Here is a 19,801-nt window from a genome sequence, read left to right as displayed (position 1 = left end):
AGGTTTAGAGGGGCAACTACACCTGGACCATACAATCTGACAAATACACTTGAAACACGCACTCTTATCCACTGCGCACAATCCACACATCTGGATCCACTGCACCTGAACCACACACTGACCCACTGCACCTGAATTACACACTCTGATCCACTGCACCAGAACCCCCTCTGATCCAATGCACCTAAAACACACTCTCTTATTGACTGTACCTGAACCATACACTCTGATCCACTGCACCTGAACCACAGACATTGATCCACTGCACCAGAAACATGCACTCTTATCCACTGCCCCTGAAACCACACATGCTTCTCCACTGCAGCTGAACCACACACTGATCCACTGCACCTGAACCAAGCACTCGAATTTACTGCACCTGGACTATGCACTTGCTGCAAGGACATGGCTGGGGACGAACCCAAGTGCAGGACACAGATGCTGAGGCAGAGTCGTTAGGCGTAGCACCTCCGCGAACGGGGAGCGATATCCAGGAGATGATATGAAGCTTAGAACTAACAGTTCTCAGGAATAGGAAACAAGGTTTACTCTCACAAGAGTCGGCCAACGATCTGGCGGCTTCTTGCTGTGGTCACAGGGTTCTTATCCTACCATTTGATGGAAGCAGGTGCGTGTAGTTAGTGATACCTGGATGATTGGAATCTAAATGAGGTGATTGAGGCCCAAATCTTGAGGCAAATGGCAAGGTGGGGGATTGCCAGATGGGACTATGACAGTACCCCCCCCCCCCAATGGGAGCCTCCAGGCGATCCTCGCGGCCTGTCCGGATGGTCCCAATGAAAATCCTGGATGAGGGAAGGGTCTAGGATGAAGGAGCGGGGGACCAGGAACGCTCTTCTGGACTGTACCATTCCCAGTCTACCAGATATTGGAGACCCCTGTCCCGACGGCGCACATCTAGTAGTCGTCGGACGGTGTATGCCGGATGTTGTCGATGATACGGGCAGGTGGGGGAGTCTCGGCAGGGGGACACAGAGGGCTGATGGAAACTGGCTTTAACTGAGACACATGAAAGGTTGGGTGGATGCGCATGGATCTAGGCAGTGTTAGGGGGACCACTGTGGGACTGATTACCCTTTCCACCTTGAATGGTCCCAGGAAGCGAGGGGCGAGTTTTCTATATTCGTTCTTGAGTGGGATGTCCTTGGAGGCCAGCCACACCATCTGCCCACGTCAGTACTCCAGCGCCAGGATGCGATGTCGGTCGGCTGTCTTCTTATTTCGATTTGTTGATTTGAGTAGGGCCGTGCGCGTCTCCTCCCAAATCTTATGGCACCGATTAATATGGTCCTGAACCGACGGTACTGCAATCTCCTCTTCTTACGCGGGAAACAGCGGGGGTTGGTACCCAAGGGAGCACTCGAATGGAGACCTCCCAATGGCTGAGCTCACCAGAGAGTTGTGGGCATACTCAACCCACGGGAGGTGGTCGCTCCAGGTCGATGGGTTGTTTGCCATTACGCAACGAAGCGTCGCCTCCAGGTCTTGGTTTGCCCGTTCCATCTGCCCGCTCGTCTGGGGGTGGAAGCCGGATGACAGGCTGATCGATGCGCCCGAGGCTTGGCAAAAGGCCTTCCATACTTGCGAGACAAACTGGGGACCTCGATCGGAGATGATGTCCGCAGGGATTCCGTGGAGGCGGAAGACGTGGCGGACGAGAAGATCTGCAGTTTTCTGAGAGGAAGGAGGTTCAGGAAGGGCCACAAAGTGCATCGCCTTAGAGAATTGGTCTACCACGGTGAGGACTGTGGCGTTTCCGCGGGAAAGGGGTAAACCGGTGACGAAGTCTAAGGCGATGTGTGACCAGGGGCGACCAGGGACAGGTAGAGGACGAAGTAGCCCTGCAGGTGGTCGATGAGAGACTTTTCCCCGGGCACAGATGGAACAAGCTGAGACATAAGGACGGGTGTCCCCCTCCATGGACGGCCACCAAGAGTGCTTCCTCAGGAGAGTCAGGGTCCGATCACTCCCAGGGTGGCAGGCGAACGGGGATGTGCTCCCCCATTGGAGAACCTGGGACCTGACAGAGGCAGGCACATACAGGCGATTGCCAGGTCCATTGCCCGGGTCGGGGTCGTCCTGCTGTGCTTCCTTTACTTTAGCCTCGATCTCCCAAGTGAGGGTGGCAACCACACAGGACGGTGGGAGGATAGTCTCGGGACTGGAGGTGTCATCCTTGGAGTCATGCTGGCGGGACAGCACGTCCGTCTTCCCATTCTTGGATCCTGGACAGTACGTAAGGGTAAACCTGAACCGGCCAAAGATTAATGCCCAACGGGCCTGGCGAGAATTCAGGCGTTTGGCGGTCTGGATATATTCAAGGTTCTTATGGTCTGTCCAAACGATGAACGGGTGATTCGCCCCCTCCAACCAGTGTCTCCATTCTTCCAATGCCAGTTTGACCGCCAGTAGCTCCCGGTTCCCCACGTCGTAATTTCATTCAGCGGGAGACAATTGGCGAGAGAAGAAGGCACAGGGATGTAGTTTCTGATCCGGGCCCGAACGTTGGGACAGTACCGCTCCCACCCCGGAGTCGGAGGCGTCAACCTCCACAATGAATTGACAGGAGGGGTCCGGTTGATTCAGAACGGGAGCGGACGTGAAACGCCTCTTTAGTTCCGCGAATGCTGAGTCCGCCTCGGAGTTCCAAAGGAAAGGTGTGGCAGCTGAGGTGAGTCGGGTCAGAGGAGCCGCCACCTGACTGTAGTTTTTGATGAACTGGCGATAGAAGTTCGCAAACCCCAGGAACCGTTGGAGTTGCTTGCAGTCCGTGGGTTTGGGCCACTCTGCCACAGCCCGGATCTTGTCGGGATCAGCTCTCACCTGTCCGCTCTCAATGATATAACCTAGGAAGCTGACCGAGGGGACGTGGAATTCGCACTTCTCCGCCTTTATGAATAACTTATTCTCCCCCAGTCTCTGCAGGACTTGACGGACATGAAGAACGCGTTGCTGGGGACTGCTGGAAAAGATTAGGATGTCATCCAGATAGACAAACACAAAACAGTTAATAAAGTCTCTTAGTACATCGTTAATCAGGGCTTGAAGGACTGCGGGGGCATTGGTGAGGCCAAAGGGCATGACCAAGTACTCGAAGTGGCCTAAAGGGGTATTGAATGCCATCTTCCACTCGTCCCCCTCCCTTATCCGGACCAGATGGTGGGCGCTTCGTAGGTCCAGCTTCGAGAAGATGGTGGCTCCGTGAAGTGGTTCAAACGCAGAACTTATCAGAGGCAGTGGGTACTTGTTCTTTATGGTTATATGATTTAGGCCTCGGTAGTCGATGCAGGGACGTAGGGAACCATCCTTCTTCCCCACGAAGAAGAACCCTGCGCCCACCGGGGAGGATGAGGGTCAGATGATGCCCGCCACGAGAGATTCACTGATGTAACTCTCCATTGCTTCCCTCTCTGGCCGGGACAAGTTATACAGCCGACTGGTGGGCAGAGGAGCTCCAGGGAGAAGGTGGATAGCACAATCGTATGGTCAGTGCGGAGGCAGGGAAAGGGCGCGTTGTTTACGAAACACGTGTCCCAGGTTGTGGTACTCCGCTGGAACCCTGGACAAGTCAGGGGGTTCAACTGCAGGTGAGGTCAAGGTGATTTTCACAGGGGAGAGGGCCGACTGCAGACAGGTGGCGTGACAAAACAGACTCCAGCTGGCTATCCTCCCGGTGGACCAATCAATGCAAGGGTTGTGGCGGCTCAGCCATGGGTACCCCAGAACTATTGGGGCTTGAGGGGAGGAGATCAAGTTAAATTGTACCTGTTCCCGATGGTTCCCAGAGAGAATCAAAGACAGTGGTGGGGTACAGTGAGTGACTCGGGCCAGAAGTCTTCCGTCCAGTGCCCGGGCTTCCCGAGGGGTAGTCAACGGCTCTCGAGGAATTCTGGCCTGGGTTGCTATATCTTCATCCAACAGATTCCCCTCAGCACCGGAGTCTATCAAGGCAGACGAGGACAGGGACTGTTGGTTGTAGCTTACAGTAGCTTGGACTTGCCTCCGGGATTGGGGGACAGAAGGGAATGTGGTCTGACTCACCAGGGTCTCCTTTTCTACTGATGAGCCCTCCCCTTTTGGCCGAAGGGAACAGGTGTCACGAAAATGGCCGGATTGACCGTAATAGAAACAATCCCCTGCTCTGAATCTCCGGAGCCACTTGGAGGGAGAAGGATGGCTCCGTCCCAGCTGCATTGGTTCCTCTCCCGGGGTGGTGGAAACGGCCGGCCGGATGCTATTCTAGGAGTGGGAGGAGGAGAGAGGTTAGGGCTCGGAGTAGATGGTAAAGTGTGCCGTGGGGTGGCCAAAGGACGACCAGTTCTCTCCCTCTGTCGTTCTCGGAATCGGTTGTCCAGCCTGGTGGAGAGGGAGATCAATGAATCCCTAGCCGCCAACTCGTCCTTTACCTTGTCACAGAGGCCTTGCCGGAATACCTCTTGGAGTGCTTCATCATTCCAGCCCGAGTCGGCCGCTAGCATCCGGAACTCCACGGAGTATTCTGCAACACTACGTGAGCTTTCTTGGAGGGTGAGTAGCTGCTTAGCGGCATCTTTACCGCAGACGGGATGGTCAAAAGTCTTCCTTATTTCTGAGATGAAGGTGGGGAAGGAAGAGCAGGTCTCTGGCTGATTATCCCAAATCGCGGTGGCCCACGCTAAGGCATTTCTTCGTAACAACCCCATAATGTAAGCTATTTTAGATCTGTCCGTGGTGTACGTGGATGGCTGCTGCTCGAACACCAGGGAGCATTGCAGCAGAAAAGCCCAGCACTTCCCCAGATCTCCGGCGTAGGGTTCCGGTTCGGGGACGCACGGCTCCCTTAGCGGATGTGTTGTTGACGCCTCGGGCGTCGACACCACAGACTGTCTGGGCTGGTCAGACAGAGTTCCCGGAGTCAACGGGGTAAGATGGGTGGATACTCGGTCGACCTGCTCACTGACCTTTCTTCCGTTTACTGACAGGCAACGGAGGTTTTCCAAGACTTCTCGGAGCAGCTGATCATGCAAGCCCTGTAGGGAGCCCTGGCTGACGAGTGCTTGTTGCAGAGGATTCGTGTCCGCTGGGTTCATGTCGGCCAGTTCGTTCTGTTGCAAGGACGTGGCTGGAGACGAACCCAAGTGCAGGACACAGATGCTGAGGCAGAGTCGTTAGGCGTAGCACCTCCGCGAACGGGGACCCGATATCCAGAAGACGATGCGAAGCTTAGAACCGACAGTTATCAGGAATAGGAAATACAAGGTTTACTCTCACAAGAGTCAACCAACGAACTGGCGGCTTCTTGTCTGTCTGTCTGTATCTTGTTTTACGGCGGTTGGCATCCAGCTTAATGGTGCATTACCACCACCCTCTGCTCCAGAATGTGTACTAGACATACATTCTAAATCCCTTCACCCAATCGCGCGCGCGCACGCACACACACACACACACACACACACACACACACACACACACACACATATATACAAACCTACACTTCACCCTCCCATCTTTGACCATCCTAGTATCCTATTCCTGTTTATTCGTCATATTCTATAAAAAACCCCTGTACCCCTTAAAAACTAAAAATACCCGGACTTGTGCTCTCTCACCCATGCCCAGCAACCCTTTTAATGTGAATTCCTGCATCCCCAACTCCCTTAATTTATTTCTCATCATCTCTCTCTGTATCCCATACTTCCTGCAACTCAGAACTACATGTTCTACTGACTCCTCTTCCTGACATTCCTCACACAATCCTGTCTGGTGTTTCCCTATCATTTTCAATGTTTTGTTTAATGCACAATGCCCCAGCCTTAACCTAGTCCACACAATTTCCTCTCTTCTGTTTCCATTACCTACCCTAGTAACTGCAACACTCTTTTGTATTTGATATAAGTGCCTCCCTTTCCCCTCCCTGTCCCATCTTTCTTGCCACATTCGGTTGACTTTTTCCCAGATTACACACTTAACCTCTGCTTTACTGATACTAATGTGCATTTCCACATTTTCTTTCTTTAACGCCCTCTTTGCCAACTCATCCACCCTCTCATTCCCCTTCACCCCTACATGCGCTGGAACCCATAGAAATTTTACCTGACCTCCCTGATTTGCAATTTTTGTAACTAACTGAAGGACTTCATAAAGTACATCTTGCCGACTGTTTGTGTGAAAAGACCTTAAACTTGCTAGAACTGAGGATGAATCTGAACATATCAATGCTTTGGCTTGTCTGGCTTTCTGCACCCATTGCAACGCAACCAACACTGCCAGCATCTCCACTGTAAACACTCCTAACTTATTAGATGTTCTTCTGCTGATTCCAATTTCTTTTGCTGGTATTACCACCCCAAACCCTGTCACTCCTGTTTCAGGTTCCTTCGCACCATTCGTATAAATGTGAGTATAATCACTATACTTTTCTATCACATGACAGTTAAATGCATTTACCAAATCTGTTTTATATCTTTCTTTCCTTTTTACTTCTAACAAATGCCAGTCTACGTCAGGCCATACAAGCTTCCATGGAGCTACAACCGGATAAACTACTGAAGGACTTATCCTCAGATCAAACACTCCACATTCTTTCGCGATATCATTCCCTGCCCGACTAAAGGTATCCCTCTGAAATCTCCCATTTTCCCAGCACTCCTGCAACACTCCTTTAGTCGGGTGAGAATCATTGTGCCCCTGCAAGTTAGCCCAGTAGTTTGCCATCAGTTGCATCCTTCTTAGTTCCAAAGGCATTATTCCCATTTCTACCTGTAGTGCTGACACTGGTGACGTTTTAAAAGCCCCACTGCACACTCTCAAGGCCTGAGCCTGAATCACATCCAGTTTCCTTATAAGAGACCTAGCTGCTGATCCATATACTATATTTCCATAATCCAATACAGATCTTACTAAAGCCACATACATTCTCTTCAAAGCTGAACAACTTGCTCCCCATTCCCTACCAGTCAAACATCTCATCACATTTATTACATTTCTCCTCAACTTTCCTGATATGGTCTGCCCATGTTAATCGTGAATCAAATATAACTCCCAGAAATTTAAATGATGCAACCCTTTCTAATTCAACCCCATACATCCTTAACTTCTTCCCTACCTCAACCCTTTTCCTGGTAAAAAATACAGTTTGAGTTTTATCTACTGAAAATCTACATCCCCAATCATAACCCCACTCCACCACTTCATCAATTGCTTCTTGTAGTTTCCTGATTATATGGTCCATGTTCCTGCCTCTTTTCCACAAGGCCCCATTATCCGCAAACAATGACCTATCTATATCCACTGGTACCTTTGTGAAGACATCATTGATCATAATGATGAAAAGTAACGGGCTAATCACACTACCTTGAGGTGTGCCATTTTCCACTATGTACTGTTTTGATAATTCTGATCCAATCCGAACTTGAATTTTTCTACCAAACAAAAAATCTTTAATCCAATTAAAAACTCTCCCACCAACCCCCATCTTGTGCAGTTTAACTAATAATCCTTCCTTCCACATCATATCATAGGCTTTTTCAATGTCAAAGAACACTGCCATTACTGACTCTCTATTTGCCTGGGCCTTCCTTATTTCAGTCTCTAACATAATCACTGAGTCCATGGAATTCCTTCCCTTTCTAAAACCACTCTGATAACTTGCCAGCATTCCCCTTTTCTCAAGCTCATATGATAACCTTTCTGTTATCATCCTTTCCATTATCTTACATATACTTGATGTTAATGCAATTGGTCTGTAGCTAGTGGGTTTTGACAGATCCTTGCCAGGCTTCCTTATTGGGATTACTGCTGCTTCTTTCCATGCACTTGGTAATCTTCCCTCCTCCCACACTCTGTTATAAAAATGCAGCAACTTCAAGAGCGCTCCTTCTCCTAGATTTTTTAGCATCACAGGACATATCAGATCTTTCCCTGGGGAGGTTGGTCTCGATCTCTTTATTGCTCTCACCATTTCTGCTAATGTAAATGGATCATCAATTATATCATCTGTTTCTTCCCTCCTGCTTAACACACCTGGGTGTTGGCTCATTATTCTTTCCCTTCTTCTCCCTTCTTCGGACAAATTTTCTGAACTGTGTATCAGTACAAATGACTTGGCCATGACCTCAGCCTTATCCCTACTGGAGACTGCAGTTTCCTCCTCAGATATCATTACTGGATATTCCCATTCCCTTCTATCTCCTCCCATCCTCTTAATCATTCCCCATATCTCTCCCACAGGTGTTGTTCTTCCTACCTTGTCGCAAAAACTCCTCCAACTTGCCCTTTTAGCTTGACGTATAGTTCTTCTCACCACTGCCTGTGCTTTCTTATATTGAACCAAATGCTGCATATTATGGGTTCTTTTAACTAGCCTGAATGCTCTATTTCTGTTTTTTACAGCCTGACAACATTCCTCTGTCCACCATGGTACCAGTTTTCTATTCATCCTATTTTTACTCCTAGGTATAGATCCTTCTGCTGCCATGATAATTGCTGAAGTCACCTGACTGTTTAATTCATCTACATTTCCAGAAATATCAATCTTTGTCAACCCTTCTTCACTCAATTTCTGGAACTTACCCCAATCAGCTTTTTTAAACACCCACTTTGGGGTTCCGCCACCTGGTCTTACTTCAACTCTTTCACCCACTGAACACAAAACTGGGTAGTGATCACTGCCTACTGTTGAAGCAGTCCAAACTCCCCAGTTACTAATGCCAGCCAAGGTATTAGACACTAACGTAATATCTAACACTGACTCAGTTCCTGTTGTTATATCTATCCTTGTGCCGCTACCATCATTCACACACACCAAATCCCTTTCTTCCATCAAATCTTCAATTACCTTTCCATTTGGATCTGTAATCTGATCCCCCCATATTGTGCTATGAGCATTGAAATCTGCACACCACACTACTTTATGTCTGTTTTGTCCTTGTATCGTTAATAGGCTGTCCAAATCCAACCTTTTTCATGGATTGTAGTAGTTAATTATAACCACTCCCTCCCCTCTCTCCCACACTTCCACCACTATGTATTCCTGATCATCTCCTTTTTCTAGTACCCTATATGGTATACCTTGCTTGATTAACATAGCACAACCCCCTCCTCCCCCTAGATTTCTATCTTTCCTTATCATTGTTTACCCATATACCACAAAGTCTAAAGTTGGTTTCAACCAAGTTTCCAGAATACACACTACATCCGGTTTTACAACCATTTCTTTAATAAAGTGCTTGAATTCCTGGCTATTGGCCAGTAAGCTCCTTGCATTCCATTGTAAAAGAATCACCATAATTAGTATTAACCAACACATGACACTTCCTGGCTTGACTGATTACTGAGGTTCTCCCTCACTTCCTCCCATGTCAGTCCTACTAACCCTAAATGGTTTACTACTGCTTTTATCACCAGCTGAATTTTGTCACTTTTTGACTTTACCTCAGCCGTACTATTAATCACTCCTGCAATGAATGTTACTAGAGCCTTTTTGTCTACATAAATCCTGTCATTTGTTCTTTGTTGAATCTCTCGTATCCCTATTGCTCCCTGTTCATTAAGAGCATTATTCTGTTCTCTTAACACTTTTACAGCTTCTGCATAAGTGATCTTTCTTTTCACTCTTATTTCTTAAATTTTAGTCTCCCGTCTCACAACCTCACACCCACTATATGCAACATTATGAGCTCCTCCACAATTGCAGCATTTTGGTTGAACTCCTGTTCCGCACTTTCCACATTCATGATCATCCCCACATCTAGCACATCTCCTCTGCCTTTCACAGTTTTTAGCCACGTGTCCAAACCTTTGACAATTATAGCACCTCAATGGCTTTGGCACATACACCCTTACTGGGTAGCTCATGAAACCCAGGAACACCTTCCTTGGCACTCTTTCTTCTTCAAATTCAATCAATACAGATTCACTTTCCTTTTTCACTCCCTCCTTTGCTGTTTTCAGTCTTTGAACATTTATTACTTTCCCTCCTTTGATATTCCTCTATCTCCTCCATATTTATACTCATTGGTATCCCCGTGATCACTCCTTTACAACCACTGTTTTGTGCTCCCACCCTCCCAGTGTATTCCACCTTGCATTTTCCTATCTCTCTTAGCTTGAGTGCTTTCTCAAGTTGTTCCTCATTCACACATCTTACCAATAAGTTGCCATCATTAAGGACTTTTGCAAATACTATTTCCCCTACCTTATTTGTCAGAGTTGTTGCTAGCACAAACGGGTTAATTTTCTTCATATGTCCTTGAGCCTTCTCATTAAACCTAATTATGACAACACCTCCTCTCTGAGCTTGTTCATCTTCCTCACTTTCAGAGCTTTCTCCACTATCATTTCTTATTCTTTTATTCCCTTTGTCTTGGTTTTTATTCATCCGACCCCTCACTACCTCCTCATTCCCTTTATTTCTCCCTTCACAATAATCCACCTCTCCCCAGCTGCCTACCTCTGGTCCCAAGTCTCTATCCCTCTCCTTCTCCACTTTCTTTCCCTCAACCCCACCTCTTATCTTGTCCGCCATTACTGGACCCACACAACCCCCTCCCAGCAATTTCCGTTCCTTCCCCACTCTCTTTCCCTCAACAGGTTCCAAACCACATTCACGCATCAAGCAAAACACAGCTAGCTTCCAGTCAGCCACCTCTCCGCCACCTTCTGTTGTTCTCCCAGCAGTTCCACTGATTCGGCCCCGAGTCCTTGCCTCCTACAGGACTTTTCTCCCACTCATCACCTGGCGGCTTCTTGCTGTGGTCACAGGGGTTTTATCCTGCCATCTGATGAGAAGCAGGTGCGTGTAGTTAGTGATACCTGGGATGATTGGAATCTAAATGAGGTGATCGAGGCCTAAATCTTGAGGCAAATGGCACGGTGGGGGATTGCCAGACGGAACCATGACAGCACTCTGATCCAGTGCACCTGAAACTCACACTCTGATCCACTTCACATGAACCACACTCTGATCCACTGCAACTGAATCCCACACTGTGATACACTGCACCTGAACGACGCACTCTGATCCACTGCATTTGACCACACACTGACCCACTTCACCTGAACGACGCACTCTGATCCACTGCATTTGACCACACACTAACCCACTTCACCTGAACCACACACTCTGATCCACTGCACCTGAAACATGCACTCGAATTCACTGCAGCTGAACCTTACACACTGACACACTGCACCTGAACCATGCACTTTAATCCCTGCACCTGAATCACCCTATGATAGACATAGACATAGACATAGAATAGTATAGCACAGTACAGGCCCTTCGGCCCACAATGTTGTGCCGACCCTCAAACCCTGCCTCCCATATAAGCCCCCAACTTAAATTCCTCCATATACCTGTCCAGTAGTCTCCTAAACTTCACTAGTGTACCTGCCTCCACCACTGATGCTGGCAGTGCATTCCACACACCAACCACTCTCTGAGTAAAACACCTTCCTCTAATATCCCCCTTCAACTTCCCGCCCCGTCATTAAAGCCATGTTCTCTTGTATTGAGCAGTGGTGCCCTGGGGAAGAAGCGCTGGCTATCCACTCTATCTATTCCTCTCATTATCTTGTACACCTCTATCATGTCTTCTCTCATCCTCCTTCTCTCCAAAGAGTAAAACACTAGCTCCCTTAATCTCTGATCATAATCCATACCCTCTAAATCAGGGAGCATCCTGGTAAATCTCCTCTGTACCCTTTCCAATGCTTCCACATCCTTCCTATAGTGAGGTGACCAGAACTGGACACAGTACTCCAAGTGTGGCCAAACCAGAGTTTTATTGAGCTGCATCATTACGTCGCGACTCTTAAACTCTATCCCTCGACTTATGAAAGCTAACACCCCATAAGCTTTCTTAACTACCCTATCCACCTGTGAGGCAACTTTCAGGGATATGTGGACATGTACCCCCAGATCCCTCTGCTCCTCCACACTACCAAGTATTCTTCCATTTACTTTGTACTCTGCCTTGGAGTTTGTCCTTCCAAGGTGTACCACTTCACACTTCTCCGGGTTGAACTCCATCTGCCTCTTCTCAGCCCACTTCTTCATCCTATCAATGTCTCTCTGTGATCTTTGACAATCCTCTACACTATCTACAACACCACCAACCTTTGTGTCGTCTGCAAACTTGCCAGCCCACCCTTCTACCCCCACATCCAGGTCGTTAATAAAAATCACGAAAAGTAGAGGTCCCAGAACAGATCCTTGTGGGACACCACTAGTCACAATCCTCCAATCTGAATGTATTCCCTCCACCATGACCCTCCGCCTTCTGCAGGCAAGCCAATTCTGAATCCACCTGGCCAAACTTCCCTGGATCCCATGCCTTCTGACTTTCTGAATAAGCCTACCGTGTGGAACCTTGTCGAATGCCTTACTAAAATCCATATAGATCACATCTACTGCACTACCCTCATCTATATGCCTGGTCACCTCCTCAAAGAACTCTATCAGGCTTATTAGACACGATCTGCCCTTCAGAAAGCCACGCTGACTGTCCCTGATCAGACCATGTTTCTCTAAATGCCTATAGATCCTATCTCTGAGAATCTTTTCCAACAGCTTTCCCACCACAAACGTAAGGCTCACTGGTCTATCCCTTCTATCTTTTTTGAACAAGGGGACAACATTCGCCTCCCTCCAATCCTCCGGTACCATTCCCGTGGACAACGAGGACATAAAGATCCTAGTCAGAGGCTCAGCAATCTCTTCCCTCACCTCGTGGAGCAGCCTGGGGAATATTCCGTCAGGCCCCGGGGGCTTATCTGTCCTAATGTATTTTAACAACTCCAACACCTCCTCTCCCTTAATATCAACATGCTCCAGAACATCAACCTCACTCATATTGTCCTCATCATCATCAAGTTCCCTCTCATTAGTGAATACCGAAGAGAAGTATTCATTGAGGACCTCGCTCACTTCCACAGCCTCCAGGCACATCTTCCCACCTTTATCTCTAATCGGTCCTACCTTCACTCCTGTCATCCTTTTTTTCTTCACATAATTGAAGAATGCTTTGGGGTTTTCCTTTACTCTACTCGCCAAGGCCTTCTCATGCCCCCTTCTTGCTCTTCTCAGCCCCTTCTTAAGCTCCTTTCTTGCTTCCCTATATTCCTCAATAGACCCATCTGATCCTTGCTTCCTAAACCTCATGTATGCTGCCTTCTTCCACCTGACTAGATTTTCCACCTCACTTGTCACCCATGGTTCCTTCACCCTACTATTCTTTTTCTTCCTCACCGGGACAAATTTATCCCTAACATCCTGCAAGAGATCTCTAAACATCGACCACATGTCCATAGTACATTTCCCTGCAAAAACATCATCCCAATTCACACCTGCAGGTTCTAGCCTTATAGCCTCATAATTTGCCCTTTCCCAATTAAAAGTTTTCTGGTCCTCTCTGATTCTATCCTTTTCCATGATAATGCTGAAGGCCAGGGAGTGGTGGTCACTGTCCCCCAGATGCTCACCCACTGAGAGATCTGTGACCTGACCCGGTTCATTACCTAGTATTAGATCTAGTATGGCATTCTCCCTAGTCGGCCTGTCCACATACTGTGACAGGAATCAGTCCTGGACACACTTAACAAACTCTGCCCCATCTAAACCCTTGGAATTAATCAGGTGCCAATCAATATTAGGGAAGTTAAAGTCACCCATGATAACAACCCTGTTATTTTGCACCTTTCTAAAATCTGCCTCCCAATCTGCTCCTCGGTATCTCTGCTGCTACCAGGGGGCCTATAGAATACCCCCAATAGAGTAACTGCTCCCTTCCTGTTCCTGACTTCCACCCATACTGACTCAAAAGAGGATCCTGCTACATTACCCACCCTTTCTGTAGCTGTAATAGTATCCCTGACCAGTAATGCCACCCCTCCTCCCCTATTTCCACCCTGTCTATCCCTTTTAAAGCACTGAAATCCAGAAATATTGAGAATCCATTCCTACCCTGGTGCCAGCCAAGTCTCTGTAATGATCCACTGCAACTGAACCACACACTCTGATCCGCAAAGCTCAGTGCTGGGACCCCAGTTGTTTACAATATATATTAATGACTTAGACGAGGGAATTAAATGCAGCATCTCCAAGTTTGCGGATGACACGAAGCTGGGCGGCAGTGTTAGCTGTAAGGAGGATGCAAGGCGACTTGGATAGGTTAGGTGAGTGGGCAAATTCATGGCAGATGCAATTTAATGTGGATAAATATGAGGTTATCCACTTTGGTGGCAAAAATAGGAAAACAGATTATTATCTGAATGGTGGCCGATTAGGAAAAGGGGAGGTGCGACGAGACCTGGGTGTCATTACACACCAGTCATTGAAAGTGGGCATGCAGGTACGGCAGGCGGTGAAAAAGGCGAATGGTACGCTGGGATTCATAGCAAGAGGATTCGAGTACAGGAGCAGGGAGGTACTACTGCAGTTGTACAAGGCCTTGGTGAGACCACACCTGGAGTATTGTGTGCAGTTTTGGTCCCCTAATCTGAGGAAAGACATCCTTGCCATAGAGGGAGTACAAAGAAGGTTCACCAGATTGATTCCTGAGATGGCAGGACTTTCATATGATAAAAGACTGGATCGACTAGGCTTATACTCGTTGGAATTTAGAAGATTGAGGGGGGATCTTATTGAAACGTATGTAACGTTCAGTTATATTAGCTCGTGTATGTCTAGGGGAAATCCAGCCCAGCACCCGCCTCAACACTCCCCACAGGGTCGGTTGCCACCCGAATCAATCACAACATCAATCATCAGCCAGCACACCCAGTAAATTTTAACAAATACACTTTATAGATATTACTAATTCTATGACATTAATATGCATTTGATACAGAGAGGAAAGTAATGAAAAGAAAAGGTGCCAACACTTATCAAAGTCCAAGTTCTTCGCGCGCTACGTTGGAGCTCAATTCAACTTCAGACGACCACTCGAATTCCGTTGACTCATGGCTCGGGACCACCCTGAGTGATCGACCAGAGCCTCTCCACACGTCCGTGGTCCTCCTCATCTCTCCTCCGACTCCCTGCCAAAACTCAGTCCACAGTCATATCATACAGCATGGCATCCGAAAACAAAACGATACATAACCACCCATTGGCTAATAGCACCCTCTTATCTCATTTTAAAGTAAACAAACTGCTAGCGCAAACTCCCTTCAGCGTTAAGGCACAACAAAGCCGCATTCCCCAGATGAACATAACAAAGTCGCCATTTTAAATGTAACAAAAGAAAGACCCCGTACACGTATAAAATCCTAAAGGGATTGGACAGGCTAGATGCAGGAAGATTGTTCCCGATGTTGGGGAAGTCCAGAATGAGGGGTCACAGTTTGAGGATAAAGGGGAAGCCTTTTAGGACCGAGATTAGGAAAAACTTCTTCACACAGAGAGTGGTGAATCTGTGGAATTCTCTGCCACAGGAAACAGTTGAGGCCAGTACATTGACTATATTTAAGAGAGAGTTAGATATGGCCCTTGTGGCTAAAGGGTTCAGGGGGTATGGAGAGAAGGCAGGTACAGAGTTCTGAGTTGGATGATCAGCCATGATCATACTGAATGGTGGTGCAGGCTCGAAGGGCCGAATGGCCTACTCCTGCATCTATTTTCTATATCCACTGCTCCTCAACCACACACTCTGATCCACTGCAGCTGAAACTTGCAATAGGATTCACTGCACCTGAACCACACTTTGATCCACTGCACTTGCACCAGACTTTCTGATCGACTGCACATGAACAACACACACTCATCCACTTTACCTGAACCACACTCTGATCCACTGGGCCTGAACCACACACTCTGATCCACTGCAGCTGAACCAAACACTCGAATTCACTGCACCTGATCTATGCACTCTGATCCACTGTACCTGAACCTCACATTCTGATCCACTGTCCCTGAACGACACACTCTGACCACAGCACCTGAACTATACTTGATCCACCGCATCTGAACCAAGCATTCTGATTCACTGCATCTGAATCCCACAATCTGATCAACTGCACCTGAAATACACACTCTGATCCATAGCACCTGTAGCATACACTTTGAGCCACTGCACCTGAAACACTCACTGAACCACGGCATCTGAACCTCACACTCTGATCCACTGCACCAGAACCAGACACTGATCCACTGCACCTGGACCATGCATTCAAATTCACTCCATCTGAACCACACACTCTGATCTACTGCACTTGAACCGTGCATTCTGATTCACTGCACCTGAACCACACTCTGATTCACTGCACCTGAACCACACTCTGATTCACTGCACCTGAACCACACCCTGATTCACTGCACCTGAACCACACCCTGATTCACTGCACCTGAACCACACCCTGATTCACTGCACCTGAACCACACACTGATCCACTGTCCCTGAACCACACTCTGTTCTACTGCACCTGAACAACGCATTCAAATTTACTCCACCTGAACCACCCACTCTGATCTGCAGCATATGAAGCATGCATTCTGATTGACTGCATCTGAATCCCACACTCTGATCCACTGCACCTGAAACTTGCACTCGAATTCACTGCACCTGAACCACACTTTGATCCACTGCACTTGCACCAGACTTTCTGATCGACTGCACATGAACAACACACACTCATCCACTTTACCTGAACCACACTCTGATCCACTGCAGCTGAACCTCACACTCTGGTCAACTGCACATGAACCAAATACCCTGATCCACTGCACATGAACCACACTCTGATCTATCGCACCTGAAGCACATACTGACGCACCTCACCTGGACCATACACTCTGACCACTGCACCTGAACCTTGCACTCGAATTCACTGCACCTCAACCACACACTCTGATCCACTGCACCTGAAACTTGCAATAGGATTCACTGCACCTGAACCAAACTTTGATCCACTACACTTGAACCAGACATTCTGATCGACTGCACATGAACAACACATACTCATCCACTTTACCTGAACCACACTCTGATCCACTGCACCTGTATGACACACTCTGATCCACTGCACCTGTATGACACACTCTGATCCACAGCATCTGAAGCACACTCTGATAAACTGCACCTGAACCACACTCTCATCCACTCTGATGCAATTTTATACACGGCAAGTGAACCACACTCTGATCCACTGCACCTGAACCACACACTCTGATCGGCTGCACAACAACCACACACTCTGATCCACTGCACCTGAATCTCACACTCTGATCCACTGCACATGAACCACACTTTGATCCAATGCACCTGAACTACACTTTGATCCATGGCACCTGAACCACACACTCTTACCCACTGCACCTGAACCACACACATTGATGCACTGCACCAGAATCATGCACTTTTATCCACTGCACCTGAAGCACACACGCTGATACACTGCACCTGAACACAATCATTTCCTTTGCACCAGGATCACATAGTCGGATCCACTTCAACTGAACCACAATCTTTTCCACTGCACCCGAACCACACTCTGATCCACTGCATCAGAACAATGTACTCTGATCCACTGCACCTGAAACCACAATCTTTCCACTGCAGCTAAACCACACAGTGATCCACTGCACCTGAACGACACACTCTGATCCACTGCACCTGATCCATGCATTCAAATTCACTCCATCTGACCCACACACTCTGATCTACAGCACCTGAACCATCCTTGATCCACCGCATCTGAACTATGCATTCTGATTCACTGCACCTGAATCCCACACTCCGATCCACTGCACCCGAACCACTCTCTAATACAGGGGTCCCCAACCCTTTTTGCACTGCGGACCGGTTTACCATTGACAATATGCTTGCGGACCGACCTACCCGGGAGGGGGTTAGGGTTGCCAACAGATAAGTAGCAGTGAAATACGTTGAGTTTACCCAGAGAAAGACTACAATGACCATGAAGCCTTGTGCGGGCACCAGTGCGCATGCATGTACCTGCCTTTTTTTTTCTCTGCGAATTGTTTTTGGCAATTCTGTTCGAGGTGGGGGGTGTTAATCATGACCGGAATATAGGTGATACATAGCTAATACACTCAATTTCGTTTCTAAATGGGTTTATCTAATGAATTTAATATTAAACACGCAACACATATTTTCTTCGCCTGAATATAGTGATATGTCAATTATCAGGGGAGGACAGGGGAGCTCGAAGTACGTGTTGAACAAACTTCCAGTAGAAGTGGCAGAAGCAGGTTCGATATTATCATTTAAAGAAAAATTGGATAGGTGTATGGACAGGAAAGGAATGGAAGGTTATGGGCTGACTGCAGGTCAGTGGGACTAGGTGAGAGTAGCGTTCGGCACAGACTAGAATGGCCGTGATGGCCTGGTTCCATGCTGTAATTGTTATATGGTTTTATAAGTCACTTATAAGTCAATAGAATCATAACATTTTAAATAACGTTTGGATATTAAACACACAGCGCATATTTCCCCGTATGAACATATAAAATCATTGCAACACACCAATATCGCTGAATCAGTGGGAGCCCTGGGCTTGTTTCCCTGCAACAAGACGGTCCTATCGAGGGGTGATGGGAGACAGCAATTCTCGAAGAGGGTTCCTTATGTCCAGTCTATTCCACAATTTAGTTTTCTTTGCATCCATTGCAGAAAACTCCGCTTCACAGAGATATGATGTTGGAAATGGAAGCAACGTCTTTAGTGCTTTTGTGGCTATCATAGGGTATTTAGCCTTGACTTTGATCCAGAATGCCGGCAGAGATGTTACGTCAAACATACTTTTCAGCCCGCCGTCACTTGCAAGCTGGAGGAGTTGATCTCCTTCCCGCACTGACATGGATGACGCACAGGTAATGACCTCACATGCGTACTGGCTCAACACTGGGCGTGACAGGGAATGAGGAAAGGTGCAGCTGACTCACATTACCAAATCATATTGCTTCCTCGCGGCCCGGTACCGGTCCGTGGCCCGGTGGCTGAGGACAGCTGCTCTAATCCACTGCACCTGAACCACACACTCTGATCCACTGCGCCTGAACACAATCATTTCCACTGCATCTGAGCCACACTCTCCGATCTACTGCAATAGGTCCACAATCTTTCCACTGCAGCTGAGCCACACACTCTGATCCACTGGATCTGAACCACACACATTGATCCACTGCACCAGAATCATACACTCATATCCACTGAACCTGAACCACAATCTTTTCTATTGCACCTGAACCACACACTCTGATCCACTGGACCTGAACCACATACTCACATGCACTTCACTTGAACCACAATCTTTTCCACTACCACCTGAACCACACTTTGATCCAGTGCACCCGAACTACACACTCTGATCCACTGCACCTGTATAGGGCTCTCAACACACTTGGTGGACTGTTAACTGCGATCGCTTCTTACCAAAATGGCTTCTCTGAAGTGTTATATTAAAATGGCTTCTCGTAATGTTAACTGCTGAGCCAGGGGTTCTCTGTAACTAAAGTGTTTGGGTTATACAGTGTGATAATGGAAATTGTATTCATTTGTTAGCCAATGGAGGTCATGTTCTGTTATCTTGTATATGTGTGCTGAGTTGAGGAGCACGGGCTTTTTCGGGAGGCGAGCGGAGAGGACGCACGTGTGAGGAACCGACAGCAGTTCCCGGGCGGCGGACACCGGACCTCGGGGGTTCGGATGGTGGCCGGAGTCTCGGAAGGACGTTGTGGATGGAATCGGAGGCGTGAGCTCCAATGTATTAAAATATTATGTGCACAAGACTGATAAGTTACTTATGTGGCGCCTTTTCTTGTAGTTGTTTCTACTAACCC

This window comes from Mobula birostris, chromosome 18 (genome assembly GCF_030028105.1).
Source record: "Mobula birostris isolate sMobBir1 chromosome 18, sMobBir1.hap1, whole genome shotgun sequence".
Lineage (NCBI taxonomy): Eukaryota > Metazoa > Chordata > Chondrichthyes > Myliobatiformes > Myliobatidae > Mobula > Mobula birostris.
Note: the sequence above shows the minus strand (reverse complement) of the source record.